General features: G+C 44.4%; 1 long non-coding RNA gene across 2 annotated transcripts; it reads right to left on the reverse strand.

Annotated features, from left to right (window-relative positions):
* Nucleotides 1-9,079: 9,079 nt before the first annotated feature.
* LOC144318490 (uncharacterized) lies at nucleotides 9,080-22,291 on the reverse strand. Of its 2 annotated transcripts, none has more exons than XR_013384426.1 (4): nucleotides 22,137-22,291; nucleotides 19,900-20,015; nucleotides 18,516-18,611; nucleotides 9,080-11,001 (listed from the first exon to the last, which is right to left on the reverse strand). It is a non-coding gene; the product is annotated as an uncharacterized LOC144318490 (long non-coding RNA). The 2 variants fall into 2 exon arrangements; XR_013384425.1 differs by having other exon boundaries at nucleotides 16,093-18,611.
* Between the last annotated feature and the right edge of the window lie 34 nt (nucleotides 22,292-22,325).

Genomic DNA, 22,325 nt, shown 5'->3' on the forward strand with positions numbered 1-22,325 from the left:
AGTGCCCCCAGTAAGTTGTCTTTTGAGTGTGTATCACCACCAGTGAGGTAGACTCCCTTCTAGTGAGTTCAACTTGCTCCTCTAAAGCTTGATCATTCCGAGGACATTGGTAAGTCACCATAGGATTAAGAGAGATGTGGCCTGAGGATAGTTCACATTAGTGGCTGTCTCCGTGTGGGTTCTCCACCCCATTCCCACACCACAGCCTCTCTTGCATAAATCCACCTACCTTTAGAACCTCTAAGCCCCTTTGCAGTGAATCCACCCTGTAGTTTTCATTGCCCTGCCTGAGTTTGGGGCCCAACCCATGACATATATACCTTTGGGAGCTGAAAAGCTGAATTAGCAAGATGACAGATAGAATGATCCAGAAAAGCCTGTCCTGGGAAGTCACAGTTCTCATACCAACTCTTGAGAAATGTGTCACTATGATCTCGGCCCAGAAACCTATCAAATTCATGTTCTGAACCTGTGAAGTTAAGGACCCCAAGCCAAGGGCCCCTCCAAGGGCAGAGCCAGTGTGGGAGAACCGTTTTTACCATCTTCATGACCATGGAGCCACTGAGTCATGTTTAGAATAAAGCTTTGATGATGCAGAGTAACTGACACACTCACCACATTAATGAAAGTAAATTTAATAACATTAGTTGTACTTTGCATAATTTTGTTTATTAAAGCTGGAAAACAGACAATACATTTGGAGAAATCAAGTCTCGAAATAACAAAGGATTTCTTTGTATAATTTAGTTTATCATACCATTGCTGTCTAATAGAAATATAATGCGAGCCGCAAATGTGATTTAAAATTTTTTAGTAGGCACATTAAAAAAAAAGTTAACAAATTTCCCTACCTTATTTTGTTATATGTTGTAGTAAAAAATAAGATATGAAAAAAGTAAAAAGAAATAGGGGAAATTAATTTCAAGAGTATATGTTTCCAGTCCTGAGCAGAACTTTCCTCCTCCCTTTGTGGAGATAAACCTTCGTCTTAATATCTGGATTCCATGGGCCCGACGGCAAGTCTCGTCTACGTTCATAAGTGACAGAAGGGGATATTCAGGCCCCTATCCCAGCAGAAGGAATGGTAAGCAAGCCGTGGAGACCAGAGGTAGCAGAAGGAAAAGAGCCTGCAATCAAAACTTCTGACTTCATTTGGAAAATGTGGTCCTAACTCAAAAGCAAGACTACTTTCCTTTATCATTGCTTTGCCAAATTAACTCCTCTGAGAATAGAGCCACATTATTCTTTTTATTGCAACTTGTCTAGAGGTTGCTGTGGGAATGACCATACATAGTAAGACAAACTGGATCATGATAATTCTAAGAGCAGCTTGCCAACAGCTTGGCATTCATGGCCTTCTTTTGGATATAAGATCAAGCATTTGCAAAGCACATGTTGTGTGACTAACAGCGTGTACTGGGCCCTGTAATGTATAAGGAAAAAAACAAGCCCTTGTCATTTTGAAGCTAGACTTCTGTTAGAAGACAATATAATATCTAACAGAATGCTAGTTGTGTGACATAACGCTATACTGTAATCAGGGTTTCAAGGAGAGAGAAAAAAAGTATGCTTACTTAACCCAATATAAGCAAAACATTATCATTTTAGTGTGTAATGATATAAAAATTATTAATGAGATATCTTACATTCTGGTTTTGAGTTTTTTTTTTTTAATACCAAGTCTTTGAAACTCAGTATAATCTATGCTTATAGAACATCTCCATTCAGACGAGCTGTATCGCAAGTTCGATAGCCGCATGTGGCTGGTGGCTGCTACGTCAGGCAGTGTAGTAATAAGACTATTCCATCCTACAAACTCTCCGATGAGTTGAGATTCCATGGTTTGAATTCCATCTCAAGGAAGGCATTATTAACTCACCTTGGCCTGGGCTTCCTGGTGTGGGTGATGAAGCTCATGTTAACAATGTGCTAATGATCTACTACCCTGGTGTGGTCCCCGGAGCATTCCTGCTTCCACTCTATTTTGCACACACAGCCAGAGCGATCCCTATAAAGGGATCTAAGTTAGATACGATCACTTCTCTGCTCAAAACCTTTCTACCATTTCCCATCTCAGTCTTTCATGGCCTTCAAGGCCCCACACAATCTGGCCCCTGCCTGCATCTCTGTCTCATTTCCTACCATTCTGTTCCTTATTTGCTCAGCCACACAACTTTGTTGCTGGTTCCTTGACCATGCCAATAACACTCCCGCCCCAGAGACTTTGCACTTGCTTCTCTCCTTCTGCTTGGAGTGCTTTCCCCCACATCTTCCCAGGGCTTACCAGGCACTTTCTGTGCAAATGTCACTAATCAGAGGAGCCTTCCTTGACCATTCTATATAATAGCCCTTAAGGAAGGGTTCTCTTGAGGCCCCCTTCTTATCACTCTGCATCCTCACCCACTTATTATTTGCCCTATTGCTTTTCACTGCATTTGATAGTTTCTTAGTTGATTTTCTGTCTTCCCTAGCCCCCCCCTACTAGATAGACTTCTTCCTGTGTTTCCTTTGGAGGCACTGAAGTCCCAGGAGCGAGAATATCCAGCATGGAGTAGGCATTTAACAAATACTGGTGAATGAATAAAAGGAGTCCAACTTGATAAGAAATGCTTATAGGAATTACAGGCTCTCACAACAATGATAGATTTATATTTAAGATCCTTATTTGAGTTTAGTCTTGCAACCAAGCGATTGTTTCCTGCAGTGGTAAATAAGTCCTCTGAACGGAAATGCAACAGCCTCTTATCCAGGTCATCTCACCCCAGTTGGGATCTCTCTCCCTGACTCCCTTATTGCTCTTCTTATGGCTTCTCAGCTATTACAGGTCCAGGCTAGATATACGTTGTTTTTCTTTGCTGGATCATAAATCAGTAGCCACCTAACAGTCCTAGATGTGCTGCTTTGCCAGTGTTGCCGGCTCCTAGCATCTCAGATTGCTTAGCAATAATCTCGGACAAAGGCATCCTGTTCCTTGACTACTGGATTGTCCTTCTCTTAGTATTTACATACATTCCCTCCAGGAATGCAAAGGGCGGGTGTGTGTGTGTGTGTGTGTGTGTGTGTGTGTGTGTGTGGTGGGGGATGCTGCACATTTGTTTTTTAGGTCTCTGGAATTCACAGTTATTTTCCTGTCTGGGTTGGATGTGCACAGACACACCACCAGCAGCTCCCTCGTGCTTCTCCAGCTTATGAGTTTCCTTTGTCCTGCTTCTGAGCAGACTGGGGGAGCTGCTTCACAATGAACCATTTAGCTGGCTTTCTAAAAGCCCTCTGGTATTAACACTGTGAGGTTGTGTAATATCTACCCTAATTAGTCTACACTCTCGGGGGGCCCCTCCCAGAGCCTACAGTGTAGAGCCAGGAAGTTGCTGGTCAGAGGTGGAGTAAACCAGTGACCATGGGACTGACAAGGTCACCGGGATCCAACCTGAGCATCCCCCACATGTGCCACAGACACCATGTTCTAACAACTGTGGAACCTAGTGGGCCTCTGATGTGTGGGCTGTGGGACTGGACCAGTGTGAGCCCACAACGGTCTGCATGCCTGGAACTACCCAGAGGGATCACTGTCAGTAGGAAACACAGCCACAAGTACTGCCACTCACCCCAGTTGCAATGAAGGACAAAGCATGTGGTCCAGGGAGGTGAAGAAGAGAGCGTCCTCTCCTTGGTAAGCGTTCTTACTTTACATTGACAGCATACAGTAAACACAGTGAATTCTCACTAGTGTAGGGCAACTTAAAAAATCCTTTTTTTTTTTTTATAAGGACAAAGAAAAGTATAATGGCCACAGGACATTGGAAACAGCCTGTCAGAATTAAGCAAATTATTTAGAATTTATTAGAAGCTGTAAGATCCATTTCTGGTTTGCACAGCTGAGTCACGGTTTAAACGTCAGGCATTCTGTGACCACACTGTGCAAAATTCTCCCTGTTGTTCTCTATCCTGTAGAGATGTTTGTTTGTTTGTTTGTTTCTTGAATAGTAGTAGTTATACATTTATTTGTTTTTTTGTTTCTTACCAGTATCTCTGACAAGACTATAAAGCCCATTAGGGCACGTATGTATTTTATTCACCCCTGTATACCGAGGAACAAGTACTCTACCTACCTAGCACACAGGAGTACGTAAAAATAATATTGACTACTACTAATATTGATTGAATGAAAATCAGTGACAGTCTTTCAACAAAACTCCTAAGTCAAGATAAAACATTTTCTACAGGTCATTGTTACTGGTGTCAACTTCAAAAGCTTAAACTATTTTTGAACGAGATAATCAACTCATTCAATCCAGGAGTTAAACCATGTTAATTCTTGAGAAGTTATTCTAACCAGGCAAACAGTAATTTGTGTTCCAGAATTTTATATTCATGTAATGCAGGTGTCCTCTGCCATTAGAGAGTGGGACGTTCCTATGAAAATTTCATCAGCCCGATGGCATAAAGCCAAGTGTATCTGCCACTAGTAGGGGTCTTTCCTAAAACCGAGTGGTACAATGCAAACTTTCAGAAGGCAGAGGATACCTGTATTGATTTATTAAAGTTCATAAACGTTGTCATATTTTACCCAGAGAACCAGGGCATGAGGACACTTGCTTTACAAGATCCAGGAATGGGAGTTAAGGTTGGACTAGAGCTCAGTAATGAATGGCTTTACGTGCCACATTAGGACTTAAACTCCATTTGCTTCTTGTCCACAGATATTTATCGGTGGCGTAGAGTGCTCCAGGTAGCATAATATGAATTAGATGTGGTTCTTGTATTCAACGGACCCATAGCCTATCAGAGGGAGACAAACTTGACTATGTTGATAAGCACACAAATAGAAATACGGTTCCTGTGCTTTAGTCATTCAGAAGAGAGGCGGCCTGTTTCCCTGGTGTGCTGGGGACTCTTCACATACGAGGTGCCCTAACCCTTCCCCTGAAGGTCCCATGTTAGAGCCCTGGTACCTGCTATTCTCACTCCCAGAAGAGACCCTGGCCCCAGATTCTCCAGACCACCTCAGATAACCCCCTTGGGCACCATTTCTCTGTTTTCTTCTTGGCACTTAACATACTTGAAATTATCTTGGTTTATTGATTTACTTGTTTGGTGTCTGTCTTATCCTTCAAGTACAGAAGCCCTGTGGGAGCAAGAACCTGGCTTTCACTGTACGTTAATGTATGCACGGTGGCTAAAAAAGCTGTCTGAGACATAGTAGAAAGCCAGTAAATGCTTGTGGATGATCCTGAAGAGCTTAGCAGCACCAAGAAGCCATTGGAACATCTTGATTGTGAAGTGACAGTATGACATTATTCTGGAAAAACCATTTTGGCAGTGGGTTTAGAACAAATTGTATGGGACACAGACTTGGGGCAGGAACGACGAGAAGATTCCCGCAGTAAGTTAGATGTGAGCACCACGGGTCAGGACAGGGGTGGTGGCAGGAGGCATGGAAGGGCACAGTGAATCCAAGACATATGTTAAAAGACTCCACTCACACTGGCCTCCCTACTCATCTTGCAGGCCCAGCTCATTCCCACCTCAGCTCTGTAGTTGTCCTCTCTTGTACAACGCTCCTTCCCCAGATCTTTGCATTTTATTTAGGTTTCCATTCATCCGTTAGATGTTCTTTAATTAGAGAGTTCTTTCCTGAACTTACCTAAAAGCATCCCGACCCTATCCCCGGCACACTCATTCCCTGCCATTACCTTATATATACTACCTGACATTACACATTACATGGAAATTCCTTGAGGCCAGGAGAGCAAAAATTCCTTCTGCCTTATTTACCACTGTATCTCCAATGGATGATGCATAACAGGAGCTCAACACATATTTGCTGAGTGAATAAATAGATTAGATTGAGTATGATGGAGGTTAAAGAGCCGATTAAGAGAGACCTGAGTCATTAGGAAATTAAAGTAACAGAAATAGCTTTTCATTAAGATGGACTCTGCTAAGCCTATCTTTTGCAACATCAAATAGTACCTGACACGTAATAGTTCCACACAATAGATTGATTTAAAGTGGATGAAAGAACACTTTATTTGTTCTTTTAGTCACAGTGTGTTGAGAAATCAATAAAAATGATGTCCTCAGTGAAGAACTTCCTTTCTTCAGAGATTTTACTAATTCACACTGGTTCGAGCACTGTTTTATAAATACCAGTAAAGCTTTGCTGGATTTTTTTTTTTTTTTCAGCTTTGCTGGATTTAACGAAACCATCTGTACCACTGATTCTTTCAAGTTGTTTTCTTAATGGTTTTCCTGGGAATTACAATGAATATCTTATAACATTCTAGTGTGAATGAATAAACTTACTTTTAAAAGTAAGTAAAAATTTTGCTCCTTTATAGCTTCATTCTCTCCCCACTCTTTCACTATTATTGTCATAAAAATTACATCTTTATACATTGTGTGCCTATCAACACAGACTTATAGTCATTATTTTATGTAGTTGTCTTTTAAATCATGTAGGAGAAGGAGCGCCTGGGAAGCTCAGTTGGTTAAGCATCTGACTCTTGGTTTCAGCTCAGGTCATGATCTTGGGGTCCTGAAATTGATCCCTGCATCAGGCTTGGTGCTGGGTGCTCAGCAGAGAGTCTTCTTGGGATTCTCTCTCTCCCTCTCCCTCTGCCTCTGCCTCTGCCTCTGCCCCCCCCCCCCACTCACTCACACACACTCTCTCTCTCAAGTAAATAAAGAAATATTTTTAAAAAATCAAATAGGAGAAAACAAGTTATAAACAAGAAATATATTTATACTGTCTTTCATATTTACGATGTAGTTATCTTTACCAGTGCTTTTTATTTCTCCATATGGATTCAAATTATTGTCTAGAGTACTTTCACTAAAGCCTGAAGGAAGGACTCCCTTTAATATGTTTTGTAGGTCTGGTTTACTAGTGACAAATTCAGTTTTTATCTGGGAATGTCCTATTTCTTAAAGGATAATTTTGTTGGACATAGAATTCTTATGACGGCCTTTCTTTCAGTACCCTGAATATGTCATCCCTGAGTATGGCATCCCTCACTGCCTGCTGGCCTCCATGGTCATCGATGAGTAATCAACTGTTAATCTTATCAAGATTCCCTTGCACACGATGAGTCCCTTTTCTTTTGCTGCCTTCAAGGTTCTCTTTGCTTTAGAGTTTAACAATTTGAGTATGATCTAAGTGTTAATCTCTTTCAGCTTATCCTACTTGGAGGATTTTTGTTCTTTCTTGCTTGTTTGCTTACTTACTTGCTTCTTGGATGTATAGATGATGCTTATCATGAAATTTAGAAACTTTTCAGTAATGATTTCTTCAAATATTTTCCCCATCCCTCTCTGTTCTCTTCTTCTGGGTCTATCATTATGCATATCTTGGTATGCTAGATGGTGTCCCACAGGTGGCTGAGGGCTCTGTTAATCTTTCTTTATTCTTTTTGTTTTCTCTTTTCCTCTGACTATATAACCTCAGTTGACATATCTTAAACTTCATTGCTTCTTTCTTCTGCCAGCTTAAATATGCTGTTGAATTCCTCTAGTGAATTTTTACATTTCAATTGTTGTGCTTTTTAACTTCAGAGTTCCTATCTGGTTCTTTTCTATGATTTCTATCTATTTGGTGAGACATCCCTTTCATACTTGCCTTTAGTTCCTTGAATATATTTACAATAGCTGGCTTAAAGTCTTTGTCTAGTAAGTCCAGCATAAGTTCTGTGTATTTGGGAGCACATCTTCAACATTCAGGCAGTTTCCAACCTTTTTTTTTGCAGCGGGAGTGGGTAGAGGGAGAAGGAAAGAATCGTAAGCAGGCTCTGCACCCAGCACAGAACCTGACATGGGGTTTGATCTTATGACCCTGAAATCATGACCTGAGCTGAAATCAAGAGCCAGACACTTAACTGACAGAGCCACTCATGCACCCTAGCAGTTTCTAACTCTCAGCCTTCACTTCCTGCTTGTGCAGAGTCTCAAGGTCAGCTAGAGGTGAGAATTTAGGCCCTTCTCAGGTCTTTTGCGAGCATGTTCATGACCCCGGGCATGCATGAAGCCTTCTAGATTCCCAGGAATATATGAAAGCTTTTCAAAGCTCCCTATAGATGTCTCATTCCTCACCTTTTTCTTTTAAGCTTTTTGGTTAGCCTGTTGTTTGACCCAGCTGTTATCTGCCACCCAAGGCAGCTGTAATGTTTCAAGTTATGGTTCTAGGAAAAGGCTCTTCATAGGAGGTAAGTTTCAAGTCAATCCAAGTAAAGACAGCTTTGTGAGCAGGGTCTTTTAAGAACCACCAGATGGATCAAATAATGACAATTCTCTGAGAACAGAGCTTTGAAGGAACCCCAGATCCATTCTGCTCCCTCCAGTGGTTACTATGCTGCTGATTTTGCTGTGCTTGAAGGGGCATTGGTTATCAAGTCTGCTTTTGGGTTGGGGAGGAGAAATGGAGATAGAGCAAGTGAAAATGTCACAAAGCTTGCTGGTCTTCCTGAGGTTGAGCTTTTCTTCTTGAATAAACTCTTCTCAGATTGCCATAAACCTTTGCTTAATTTCCAGAGTTCTGAAAAAGTTGATTCTGACAATTTTTGCAAGTGTTCTCACTGCTTTTATGGAGATTTTCTGAGGTCCATTCTCTGCTACTTTTGCTAATGTCCCTCCACAGATTCTTTCCATGGAATTTTGTTCTTTCCTTGACATAAACTATTATTTTTCTAAACATTGATCACCTAAAGTCTCAAATAGTTTAGATTTATTCTGAATTTTCAGGAAATGAGTTTTCTGAGACAAATGTTTGTTATTATAAAACTACCAAGGGAACAAGGCAATTAAAAGATATACAAATAGATAAGCCACAGAGAAAAGATAAACTGTTCATGGCTGTCTACAGCTTTCACCATTATTTATGTCTTCTTACTTTTTGTTTTAGCATGGACTTGCTTAACTTGAAAATACCCAGTTAAGGTTCAACTGTTTTAGTTCCCATCTTCTGCCTGGGCCCGGGTAAGCTTGGAACAGAATGAGACTGAGATAGTCTTCAGCAGCTCCCTCACTTTGGCCATGTTGGTTGTGTTAGGTTGCCCTGCCATAGCAAAATACTAGGTGGCTTAAATAATAGAAATTTATTTTCTCACAGTTCTGGAAGTTTGAAGTTCAAGATCAACATGCCAACATGTTTGGTTTCTCCTGAAGTCTCTCTTCGGCTTGCAGATGGCTACCTTCTTGTCTTATCCTATGGCTTTTCCTCTGTTCACACATGTTCCTGTTGCATCTTCTCCTACTTATAAGGACACTAGCCCTATTGGATTAGGGGCTCATACTTGTGACTCCATTTAATATTAATTACCCCCGCAAGGCCCCATGTCCAAATACAATTACACTAGGGATTAGTGTTTCAACATATGAATGATTACGGGGCGGGGGGGGGGGTGTGTGCACCATTCAGTCTATAACAAATGCCTAACACACAATAAGTAGGTTCTCTATAAACATTTCTATTGATGATATGCATCCTCTTTTGTCCCTTGTCCTTTATGCTTGTGCACCATCTTTACTCCTCTGTATTGCCTCTCAAACTAGGCACAGTGAGTTCTGGTCTATTGGGAGAGCAGCATTGAGTGGAGCTTCCAGAGTAATCTCAATGCCAGAGTCCAAATCCCCACTCTGACACCAACTAGTTGTGTGACCTTGAGCAAGTCAGTTAACTCACTGATTTTCTCTAGCCTTTGTTTTCTTTCATTTCTCTCTACCTTCTAAGCTCTGGCTTTGTCACCAACCCCTATGACTAAAACATCCTTACTTCAGCCTCTAGACAGCACATCTAGGAGTCCATTAGTAAAATATATCCCAGTTAACGTACTGACTAAACAGTTGTGAGTAGTCCCTCTCTGCCTGGGTAATATATGTGTTTCCAGAGATGCTGTCCTGCTCTTGCTGCTCAGGCGAGAGTGGCATTAGTATTGTTGGCCAATGTAGTTCAGGAAGGAAGGGAAGGTGCAGTGCCAGACAGGGCTAGCAGGGAGGTAATGAGGGGTAGACCAGAAGCTGAGAGTCCTCTTACACGTATTTACTTAACCAGCTTTTTACCAAGAATCTGCTCTGTCCTGAGCACTGTGCAAAGTGATGGGCCGGAGCTCCTATCAGAGACTTCTGTGGCCAAAGGACTGGACTTGGCATGCACTACAAGGCTGTAGGGGGGAAATGGCCTGAATTTAAGTCTTGGGTTTGTTGTTTATTTCTCTCTGACCATCAACAGGCAACTTAGCTTCTCAGAGTCTTAGTTATTCCATTTTTAAAAGAAAGGACAGGGACGTCTGGGTGACTCAGTGGTTGAACGTCTGCCTTCCATCAGGGCGTGATCCTGGGGTCCTGGGATTGAGTCCCGCATTGGGCTCCCTGCATGGAGCCTGCTTCTCCCTCTGCCTGTGTCTCTGCCTCTCTCTCTGTCTCTCATAAATCAATCAATAAATAAAATCTTTAAAAAAAAGGCTAGATCAGGTGCTCTACATAGTTGTACCATCTTGGCTCTCATCTTCTAGAATTCTTCACTGAGAGTGAAGTATATATTCTGCCTAAGGAAGAATCCTTAGGAGGAATTTTAAATGTTGGTTTTAGCACAAGGCTGCTCTCGTTGTGAAGATGGGAGGAGAGAGATACATACATGGGGTGCACGTTTGGGAGGAAAAACTTGGAGATGAACCTTAAAGGAACCAAATATTTGCATTCTTGCATGTTGTCTTTTGGTGTTATTCATGAATACATCACATACGGTAAGAAAGAACTCACTTTAGCAGTTTAGACAAAGAGGGGTCCATTGTGGGTTTTTAATCCTAAAGAGATTCAGAACAAAAGCAGAGTCAAGGGACACGACCCTCATTTGCCCAGTGGCACAGATGCAGTAGTCCCATGTTAATGTGTTCTGATGCGGGAGCCACATTTTGTTAACTTCTCTATTCCTAGCACCAGACAGCACAGAATAGACATGTGATGGACATAACAGTCCTTATTCTCCAAATGGAAGTTTCTTCATGTTACCTGAAAAAGAAAGACAAAATCAAGACCCTTAAATCATTGGAGAACAAGATTGCATTATTTTCAACAAATTCACTGGAAATCGTCCTCAACTTTGGAGTTAAGCCTTTGTCCCTCCAGAGCCTAGTGTTCAGGCTAACTGCCTTGGTGTCAGCCTTACATGGACAGCTTGTAGGTATGAGGGAGACAGCAGATAACAAGACAGTGGAGGCCTCTGTCACTTACAATCTTGTAACTTTGGCAAAATGTTAACCTCTTGAAGCCCAGTTTTCTCATCTGTAAAATGGGGATGATACTATTACCCACCTCACAGTCATTGTGAAGATCAATTCTTAAAATGCATAAAAGTACACAGTGGTTGGCACAAAAGTTAAAAACACAGAAAATGTTAGTGTGAAGAACTGACAGTTATGGGCAGGAAGAACTTCCTATTTTATTTTTTCATGATATACACACCCTACTACTACTACTACTACTACTACTATTATTATTATTATTATTATTATTATTATTATGTTTTTGTAATTATTTGTAATATTATGACTATTTTTATAATGATTTAAAATATTATTGTCACTTTTATGTACTTTAAGCCTTTGTACTTGAACATAATCAGGAGACTTGGATGCTTATGAAGCATGAGTACTTGAACAACCCAAGAAGTCATTAATTTGTCTTTTAGATGGCCTTTTAGAAAGTCTCATATACCAGCATCTCTCATGATTGGAGGGCTTACAAAGTTTGGGAAAAAAAAAAAACAATTCAAAAGTTGGATGCAGTCAAAGAAGGTCAGGGAAAAATATAATTAAAAGTCATAATTCTTTTTAAAAATATTTGTTCTAGTCTCATACATTTGTGTTTATAAACAGTAGCATTTTCTTTATGAAATGGTGCTTAAAATCCTTGAGGATTTACATGTAATTTCTTCAAAGCCTTCCCAAGACATAAACATAAATAAGTTCTCAATACTGATATAAATATTTTAAAAGTCTTTCCAAACTAGTGAATCTAAACACTTGACTTCCTTGTATTTTCCCAGCCTTCCTCCTTCAAATGAGGACTCTTGTTATCTTTAGATCCCAAAGGCACTTTGAATTGATATACTGATGATCAGAGAGTCAAATTTTAAGAGTCTTCTCTCTAAAATATTTAGGAATACAGTCGTCTCCCTTATCTATGGGGAATATGTTCCAAGACCCCCAGTGGATGCCTGAAAGCCCAGATAGTGATAGCACTGAACCCCATATATAGACTATGTTTCTTCCTGTATGTACATACCTATGATAAGGCTTAATTTATATATTAGGCACAGTAAGAGATTAACAATGAAAAGTAATAGTAAAATAGAACAATTATAATAATATAACTGTAATAAAAGTTATGTGAATGTCGGTGTCTCTCTCTCTCAAAATACCTTATTGCATTGCATTCACCTTCTTCTTCTTGAGATAATGAGAGATGATAAAATGCCTATGTGAGGAGATGAAGCGAGGTGAATGACGTCGGTGTTGTAACGCAGTGTTAGGCTACTGCTGATCTGACGATACATCGGGTGGATTATCTAGTTCCAGACCACAGGTAACTGAAACCGCAGGGGAGGGGAGACTAGTGCATTTTAAACCATTGCACCCAGATGAAGAGAGACAGCCTGAAAATACCTAGCTTTGCCTTGAATTATTGGAAACCTAACGAGCAGTTAGTATTTTAGAACCCCCAAAGTAGTCTTAAGCAGGGTAATTGAAATCTTGGAGATGGGATAAAAATCTGAGCTACATGCTAGAGAAGGCTTTTGGTCAGAAGACTTAAAAACTGGAAGGTTAATCTGCCAGGGCCTGACTTAAACCTCCTTGGATCAAATACACAGCTCATAATCTCATTTTTTCTTGAGAACTTCTGGGATAAAAATGGCCTGATACCCACACTTGCTGAGATGCCAGAGACTGAAATCACAATAATCTGGGTTGACTGAGTTATCCTACCTATTCTGAGATATTTATGGAGGATTTTTACAGTGACCAGAGGCTTCTCTGAAGTTGACATACAGGTACAACTTGTGTCCACTCCCTGCAGACCCAAGGCTCTCCCTCGATTTCTGGGACTCCGAATCTTAACCTTTCTGTTAACAATAACACTCACGATTTTTCCTGAGCCAGGGGATGGGGGCAATGAAAGCATTGCAGAACAAAGCCGACGTCTAAGCAAACGAAATGGTCCCCTCTTTTCTTTCCCTGTGCTGGCACAAAATCCCTGGAGTATCTCACTCCAGCATGGCATCGTTTTCTAAAAACTTCCTAAGCCAGAATAACCTTTGACTTGCAGTGTATGGACCAAATGCCCACCAGTAATAGAATGACTAATCTGAGTCGCAGTCAGCACGGTGGGATGCATCACCTTGGGTTAGAAGGAGCTGCCTGCTGGGGCACCTGGGTGGCTCAGGGGTGAGCAGACGGCCCACGGCGTGATCCTGGGGTCCTGGGATCGAGTCCCACGTCGGGCTCCCTGCAGGGAGCCTGCTTCTCCCTCTACCTGTGTCTCTGCCTCTCTCTGTGTCTCTCATGAATAAATAAGTAGATCTTAAAAAAAAAAAAAAAAAAAAAGGAGCCTCCTGCTGCCCCTGCCACAGTATGGGGACCTCCCATACACACGGTGTCAAGTGAAAGAAGCCAGGCACACAGGGTGTACGCTGTTTACTTTCCCTTATATAAACCACAGAAACAGGCAAACCAATCAGGTAGTCTCCCTCTGGGGAAGGAGGTCTTGGAGGTCTTCTGGGGCTGCTGGTGATACTCTGGGTTTTTGTAGTTGTTGTTGTTATAGTTCTGAGTGCTGGTCGCACAGCTGTGTTCTTTGTGAAAATTCGTTAGCCTCTACGCTAATAGAACGTACCCTTTCTGTTTATTTCATTTCATTAAAAAGCTTTTAAAAATGCTTTATGGAGAGCAAGTGGGTCTCAATCCCTTGGCCAAAATCAATCTTTCTTTCTTCTTTCTTTCTTTCTTTCTTTCTTTCTTTCTTTCTTTCTTTCTTTCTTTCTTTCTTTCTTTTTCTTTCTTCTTTCTTTCTTTCTTTTTCTTTCTTTCTTTCTTTCTCTTTTTTTTCTTTCTTCTTTCTTTTTAAAGACATTATTTATTTATTACACACACACACACACACACACACACAGAGAATGAGAGAGAGAGAGAGGCAGCGACACAGGCAGAGGGAGAAGCAGGCTCCCTGCAGAGAGCCTGATGTGGGACTTGATCTTGGGGATCGCGACCTGAGCCAAAGGGAGATGCTCAACCACTGAGCCACCAGGTGCCCGGCCAAAATCTTTTCTAATTTCAGTCTGATACCCCTCACTTAGGCTTTGGCCTTTTCTGTATGTAAAACCTCCATCTGGAAAAAGCCCTCCCAGACTTTTTCAAAACCTTCCACGAGGGTGTCCCTGGTAATCACAGCCAGGGGTTTGTGATTTCTGGAGACCTAACGGTTTGCAGATTTCTGTATCAGGGATCTTGGACACTGTTGACAGGCAAGTAATTATGAACTTTTGAAGTTACTTTTGCTGGACTCCTGTGAGCTGTCAGCTAAACCCTTTCTTTAGTTCGCAAAGATTTCAGAAAGATGCAGATTATTTTATGGTGAGATTGCAGAGGTGATTATCAGCTAGTGTGGCTTTTGTGTACTCTACTTAGCCACGTGAGGTTTCTCAGAGTCGCCTAATTTTAGAGGGCAGCCAGAGTAGCTCAGATGTGAGGATGCTGGGATGCAGGTCACAAAGAGGCCTTTTGAGCACTGAAATGCTAGTGGTTTTCAAAGTGCTCTGTTTGTTCTTTGTTTTTTTTTACTGATTGGTTGATGATCAGTGTTGTCCCCTGATTTTTAATAAGCAAGCACAAAAAGCAAATACATTCACTGACTTTGATGCTTGTTCAATGAAAGAACAATATTGGCTTAAAAATTGTTTTCTGCCAGTAATGATGTGGGAATCTGGACATATCTTGGGTTCATCAGAAGGAAATCTTAAGGCAGTTCTAAAATGCTTGAATCTTTAAAAAATGTGAAAAAGGAAGTTAGCTGTATATTTTTTTCTTGGTTGAAAATTATGTTTAAGCTTGGGTGGCTCAGTTGGTTAAGCATCTAACTCTTGATTTTGGCTCAGGTCATGATCTCAGGGTCGTGAGACTGAGCTCCATCATCAAGCTCCATGCATGAAGTCTGCTTAAGATTTACTCTCTCCTCCTCCCACTTTTCCTCTCCCTGCCCTCCCTGCTCACACGTGCTCTTTCTCTGTCTCAAAAAAAAAATTATGTTTAAAGAAAAAAATGAATCCCCCTGTGTTTTTTTTTTTTTTACTGATGTTGAAAGTTACTGAAACATAATTTGAGACACTCATAAACATCCAAGCAACTTAGTAAAGCTTTAAAGAATGCCTTTTCAAAATCCCTTCAAAAAAAACCAACAACTATATTTTGACAAGAAGGCATTTGTGTATAATCTTAAATTCTTAAACAGATGCCTGTGGTACAGATTCTTCATATGTCAGATCTCATGTTCCGAAGTATAGGAGCTAAGAAGCGGCTTGATGCCAGTCTCTCTCTGGCCTCATTTAATGATGGGTTAGCAGCCCAAACAGGTAATCCTTCCTCCTATATTTTAATACAACTGTTATCTGCTTTACCTTTAGCTTCAGCTTCTGTAATGTGCTATTAGACACTGTGTGTAATAGGGATAGGAGAATTCAGTTGCATAGCCCTGGACTTTAAATCCAGATTCAAATACTAATTCTACTCTGGACTAGATATGAGATAGTTGGGGTTCAGTACATGCCACACCCCAATACAATACCTTTGGGTACCAGATACAATAACATATGCCAGGGCACATTGAGTAGTTTAAGCTGAAGGAGTATTGAGTAGTTTAAGCAGATGTGGGAAGGTCTCTGTGACTTTCCTCTGCTTTTCTCCTCTGAAGCAGGTCATGAAAACCCTCGTGGGAGACGTGCCGTCCCTACACCCAGAGGATAACATCCTTATCCTCAAGATGGAGGGACACCAAGAAAAACCCGGACAAACAGGCCTTGCTACGTTTCCCCCAATTTGCCACACTTACCCTTTGTCTTATCATATTTCTCTCCACGATCGTCTGCTCTTCATCAAACCTAGCAGAGAAAGAAAGCTCTTGGCTGGAACAGTTTCTTCGGGTTCTCATTGCCTTGTGGAGGCCCCCATGTCACACCAAACTTACGTTAAATAGAGCTGTATGCTTTGCTCCTGTGCATCTGTCTCTGCCAGTTTAATGTTCAGACCTCGCCAGGGACCCTGAGAGAGTTAGGAAAACATTTTTTTCTGCCCCCTCTGGTCTCTCTGAGCCTCTATTTCCAAATCTGCAAAAACAGATGAACAATTCTTGCTCTGGAAAAATCACAGGGCTGTGGTATCTCCTAATGTACTGTGAACTATGAATAGTTTGAAAAGTATTTTTTTTTGACAATTAGGTTTGAAAGTTGTTACTGATTATTTAAGACAACAGAAACAATAAGACAATCATAAAATAATAAAACCTCTAAATGAAAGGCCCTTAGGTTTCAGAAAGAGTTGGCTTTTCAAAGTGGTGGACCTTCTGGTTATTGAGCTTCGCCAGGCAGAGGCAACCTCCTCTCTTGAGCCAGCTTGCGTGCCACGCCGCTGCCTCTTCCCCATGCAGGACGGTCCCTGTGGCATCAGGGACTCTCAGTCCCTCCGACAGTGATGGTCCATTACAATGGCCTCATCTCTCTCTTTTGCTAAGAAGCATGCGATACTGTGATTTATAATAAGAAATTTATATTTTGGTCTTCACCTGCACTTTCTGGCTCGCAGTTCCCAAATCTTCTGTATTGCCTAACTGATTAGAGCAGGAGAGGCAACTTCTGTTAAAATATTTGGCTTTTGTCCTCAGTTCTTGTAAATAGCTTCAGAGCGACAAATGTGATAAATACATCTCTTCTGTTATTCATAACAAACCCGTTAACCACTTCTGAGTTTATGTTAATAGAATGACTTTTGGAAAGCCCCCAGGTCACCACTGGATGGGGGCTGGTTGCCAAGAGGATCAGTCATGATTAGAGGGTTAAAACTTCAAGTCTCTCCCCTCCCACTTGTGGGAAGGGGTGCGGAATGGAGGTCGAATTAATCACCGATGGCTAATGATTTAATCAATCATGCCTAGGGAAGGAAGCCTCCACAATAATCCCAGAGGACATGGTTTGGAGAGCTTCTGTTGGTGAACATCCGGAGGTGCTAGGAGGGTGGTGCGCTGGGAGAGAGCATGGAAACTCCGAGCCCTTTCCCACCCACTTCTACCTGTGCATCTCTTCCATCTGGCTTTCCTGAGTTCTAGCCTTGTACAATAGATTGGCAAAATCGTAAGTAAAGTGTTTTCCTGAGTTCTGGGAGCTGCTCTAGCAAATGATTGAACCCAAGGAGAGGGCTGTGGGAAACTGATTTACAGCCAGTTTGCCAGAAGCATGGTGTGAGATAATAGAAAAAAAATTATTTATTGGTCTCTGCTATGAGTTCATGGCACAGAGCTCCTACTAAAACCCTTGTAATTTCTTCCTAAGTGATAAGAAGACAGGAAATACCTTTTGTTCAAATATTTGGTCTTTGACCTGGGTTCTGACTGACATAGAGCACCTACATTTTATGGAATTTCCTCAGTAGTAGGGGTGTCCTTTTAGTCTAATGAGGTGACTCTAAGTGGGCCCCAGGTGGGAGCTGGTCACTGGAAGGACCACATCACGATTGGAACTTGGGAGTTTCCGCCCCACATCCCACCTCCACCCCATTCTCCACAGAGGAGGGAGGGCTGGAAATACAGTTAATGACTGATCAGGCCTACGTGATGAAGCCCCTATAAACATCCCCAGAGTTTGGAGAGCTTCCAGGTTGGCGAAGAGGTGGAGGTGTTGGGTGTGTGGTGAGCTCAGAGAGGGCATGGAAGCTCCTCGCACCTTCCCACATACCTTGTCCTTCCTGTGTCTTCCATCTGGGTGTTCGTCTTTATCCTGTCTTTTCATAATAAACCATTAGATTGTAACTAAACTCTTCTCCTGAGTTCTGTGAACTACTCTAGCAAATGGATTGAACCCAAGAAGAGAGTCGTGGTGGCCTCTGATTTAGAGCCTATTGGTCAGAAGATGAGGTCAGAACCTGGACTCAGGACTGGCGTCTGAAGAGGCCGACCCTTCACCTGAGGGAGCTGATGCTATCTCCGGGTGCAGGAAGTCAGAACTGAGGTAAACCGTAGGACCCCCAGCTGGCGTCTGAGAAGATCTTGGTGCGGAAAACCCACGCGCATTTGGTGACCAGAAGCCAAGTGTTCTGAGAGTCGAAGTGAGGTACGGAGAGCGGAGCGCTGACAGGACAAACGCAGGGTTTCTCTCTTACGAGGCACAAAGCTCCTCTTTCTGGGGTCCGGCTGAGGATGGGGGGAGGGCCGGGACCGTTCCTATTCCTAAAAGCAAATAGTCGCGGGCCTGCCTTCAGGCTCACCTGCCTCTGCCGTCATTCATGGTCTTCTGCCTCCAGAAGCCTGTGAAGCTACTCAGTGAGGAAGTGCCGGTTTCTTCAGACGTTCATTCCTTCGGCCTTAGGGAAAATTGGACTGTTAGGGCCTCACTGCTTGGGGCTTCCGACCTACCGAAGCGATGGGAACCTGGGCCAGGGCTGGGGGAGTCCGCGGTGCGGCCCCCAACGTGCAGGCGCCCAGACGGCTCTGCGAGGCCTGCGCCTGCCCACAGTCCCCGGGTCCTGGGCGGAGGCTCTGACTCCCCTGTCACCCCCACCCCTGAGAGGCGCAGGAACCCCCTTCCGTCCTGGGGGCAGCACGGGCTGAGACTTAGAAAGGCTTAAAAGGAGAGAAAAAAAAAAAAGAAAGAGTCCTGCGCTTTCCTGCCAAGCACGGACAGAGGCCCGCCTGTGCAGCCTGCCTTGGGTGGCCCTGCCTCTGTTCCAGAATAATTCGGCCCACGAAGAGCGGGCAGGGGGCCCCAAGCTGCAGCTCCCCTCTCTCCGGCCCCACAGCTGTCCTTCCATCCCGGTGGCAACTCCCATCAGAGGAGTGTCCCCGGTTCACCTCCGAATAAAACCCCTTTCCGGAAGAAGTGTCCAGAACAATAGTCCTGATGAGCGAGGTGGCATTGCTGGTGGGAAGGGGGATGGTCCCAAAGATGAATTCCCGCTGTCGCTTGCCAACCCTCTCCAGCCCCGCCGGAAAGGCCCGGCCAGGCTCCCGGTCTCTGGTTACCAGCCCCGGCTCTGGGCGGCCGCGGGCCCGCGGGTGTCCCCGGCCTGCTCTAGGGCAGTGCGGCTGCGGCGCCGGCGACAAGCCAGCGGGGCCGATCCTGGGCGCAGCGGCTCGCGGCGAATCTCCACAGGGGCACACCGGGATGAGCTGGGTCTTCGCGGGGGTGAGGGCCCCCTCCTGCGCCCCTCCCCAGTCCGCTGGGCAGCAGCAACCCCCAGGCCCCTGCAGCTCAAATCCCTACCCGGCCTCGGCCTGAAGGCGCTGCTCATCCTCCCAGGCCCTCCCCGGGGAGCCCGGTCGAGCGCTCGGGGGGCTGTGGTGGGCGCCACAGGCCCGGCCCAGGTCCCCCAATCAGAGGTCCGCCCGGCTGCCCAAGTCACAGCCCACCCTGGGGGCCCCAACCAAAGATTAATGGGTGCAGAGTGTGACTTTCTCTCAGCCTGACTGAGAGGCCTAGAAAGCCACCAGCGCTTACTGTGGGGGCGGAGACTGTCACCAGCCCCCGGTGGCCGCTGGACACCTCCCCTACCCCTCCTGCATCCTCCCCCGCCTCTCCCAAGGGCACCCCGCATGCTCAGCCCTGTCTCAGAGTCTGCCCCCCGGGGGGTCAACCGCCACATTCTCCCTCACCTTCTCCGGATGTGACCGTCCTGCCCTTCGGACTGAGCTCCTCTAGGGCGCGAGCTGAGTTTGTTTCCAAGCCCACCGAGCCCAGGTCCAGCGTACAGCAGGGCCTCAGGAGATGTCTGAGGAATGAATAAATATAGTCACTTACAAAGTACTGTGACATGAGGGGACATGAAGGGCAGGATGCCTGCGGAGAGGGCACCTCCCTCGGTGCCTTTTGGTGACCACTGCCTTCCCAGAAGAGTATGGGTTTCTTTTATTCTCCACCCACCCCCCACCTTCCCACAGGCAACTCCACTCTCCATCTGGGACTTGGCTGGACTCCTTCCTCTTCCCCCCAAACTCCATCTATCTTTCGGGACTAAAAACTGGGCTCTGGGATGCGGTCTCTCTGGAGCTACAGAAGAGAAGTCAGGAGCAGAAGCTGAGTCCGCAGCGGAGCCAGTGTGTGGCTGGAGGCTGCTTATTCCAGAATAACAACCCTGTGCTCTGCAGCTCCTTCCACATGTAGAAATTTTTCTTTTAGTTGATTGCTAGTGATTTTTAACCTTTGAACTTTTCACTAAATGGCCTGTTTCCAGTGAGATCAATGTGCTGCCCACACCAGGTCAGTCCCAGGGCCTATATGGCGATGGCAGCCATAGCACTGGCCCAGAGGGAGGAATGGCATCTCGAGTTGGGACACAGTTAGCTATCAAGGTGGGGAGCTTGGGAAGAGCAGCAGTTTCTTCCATGTTCCTTGGAGGTGGTTCAGAGGCAGGGGTTCCCATCTCCATCACACCCATGGAAGAGGGGAATGGCCATTCCTCTGGGAGGGAAAGCTCTGATAATCTGGACATGAGGGACCCCAGTGGGCACACCCCAGCTTCATGGGTCTCATGTCATAACCCCTGCGGACCTTGGGACTACGACGTTAGGGGCTTTAGTGTTATTGCCCGGGTCTACTTTTGAATAGTCTGGGCCCAGCCACCACTGGCTCTAGAGGCTCCTTGCTGGGCCTCCTTGAGGACTGGAAGAAAATTGGCCGACAGGAAAAATCGACAGAGAGTCTTGGCCCCTTATGAAGGACTTGCCTCCTCTCCTAAGCAGGCCAGGCCCGTTCCCTGTGTCATCTCAAGCCCAAAGTGGCTCCCTCTGATGTGACACTGGGGGCTCTCCTGAGGGAGGACATGCCTCTGATTTGTGGCCATGCGACTATGTGTGTGGACATCAACCCATAAACAAGGGCTGCCTGTGCTGGCCAACAGATGCGTAAGGCAATCAGAATGCAATTTTATGTGTAGTCTCTCTGCATTCCTGATGATCTCTAATATTGCTGATCCTTCCCTGCCCCTGCAAGAGCTCCAGTGGGCCTCCAAGCTGTTCTTGCTTATTTTAGGTAACAGATGATCCTAGAGTCATTTCAGGCTCCAAGTGCTGACTCCACCTGGCAATGAGCCTGTTGAGTCCCCAGGAGCAGTCAACATTCTGAACCCGATAAGGGGCCCGACTCCGTCTCCTTCCCCAGTGGCCGCTGTGGACCAGAAACCAGCATTTGGGAACTGGGTGGCGGTCCAGTTGACCTCTCAGTCTCTCTGGGGCTGGCCCCCAGGTGGTGGGGCACGGGGGGAGGAAGAGGAAGAAGGTGTGGAAAAGCCTCGCTTCATAGATGGGATCGTCATAAACTGGCCTCACCTCTCAGGGCCAGCCAGTCATCTAAAGGCAGCTCTCCATCTCTTGGGGTGCTTTCATGAGCAAGCTGAGGTTCTCTCAAGCTCCCCTCCCTGACAGTGCCCGTGGGCCCCCACGCCAGGGCATTTCTCTTTCGACGGATTACTGACACTCCTTCTTCAGCTTTCAGCTGTTTACTTCCATTTTAGGGACATCTGGGTGGCTCTGTCCGTTAAGTGTTTGACTCCTGACTTGGGCTCAGGCCATGATCTCAGGGTCCAAGTCGGGCTCACGCTCTGCATGGAATCTGCTGGATATTCTCTCTCCCTCTGCGCCGCCCCACCCCGCTCGCTCTCTTTAAATAAATAATGTTTTTAAAAAGAACATTTTTAAAAGTGCTTTCTCATTTAGCATTCCAAGTAATTCTGTGACTTTGGTAGTTTTTATACAAAGCAAGCAAGGCTCAGAAATGTCTCAGATAGACTTAGATTTAGATGCAAGTGACAGAAAAATCCAAAATAATGACTTAAATAGGATAGATGTGTATTTCTCGCTCATCTGAAAGAAGTCCGCAGATAGACAATCCAGACCTTACAAGGTTAGTGTTAGAACCCGCGCTTCCTCTATCTTGTTGCTTTGCCATCCTCAGCATTAGCTTCCGCTTTATGGCGTAATATGGCTGCTCAAAGCTTCAGCCAGCAGAAAGCAAGAAGGGCCAAAGAGGTACACCCTCTTCCTTTAAAGACATTTTCTGGAATTTGCACACGTGCTACTTTCCC

This window comes from Canis aureus, chromosome 8 (genome assembly GCF_053574225.1).
Source record: "Canis aureus isolate CA01 chromosome 8, VMU_Caureus_v.1.0, whole genome shotgun sequence".
In the NCBI taxonomy this organism is placed as follows: Eukaryota; Metazoa; Chordata; class Mammalia; order Carnivora; family Canidae; genus Canis; species Canis aureus.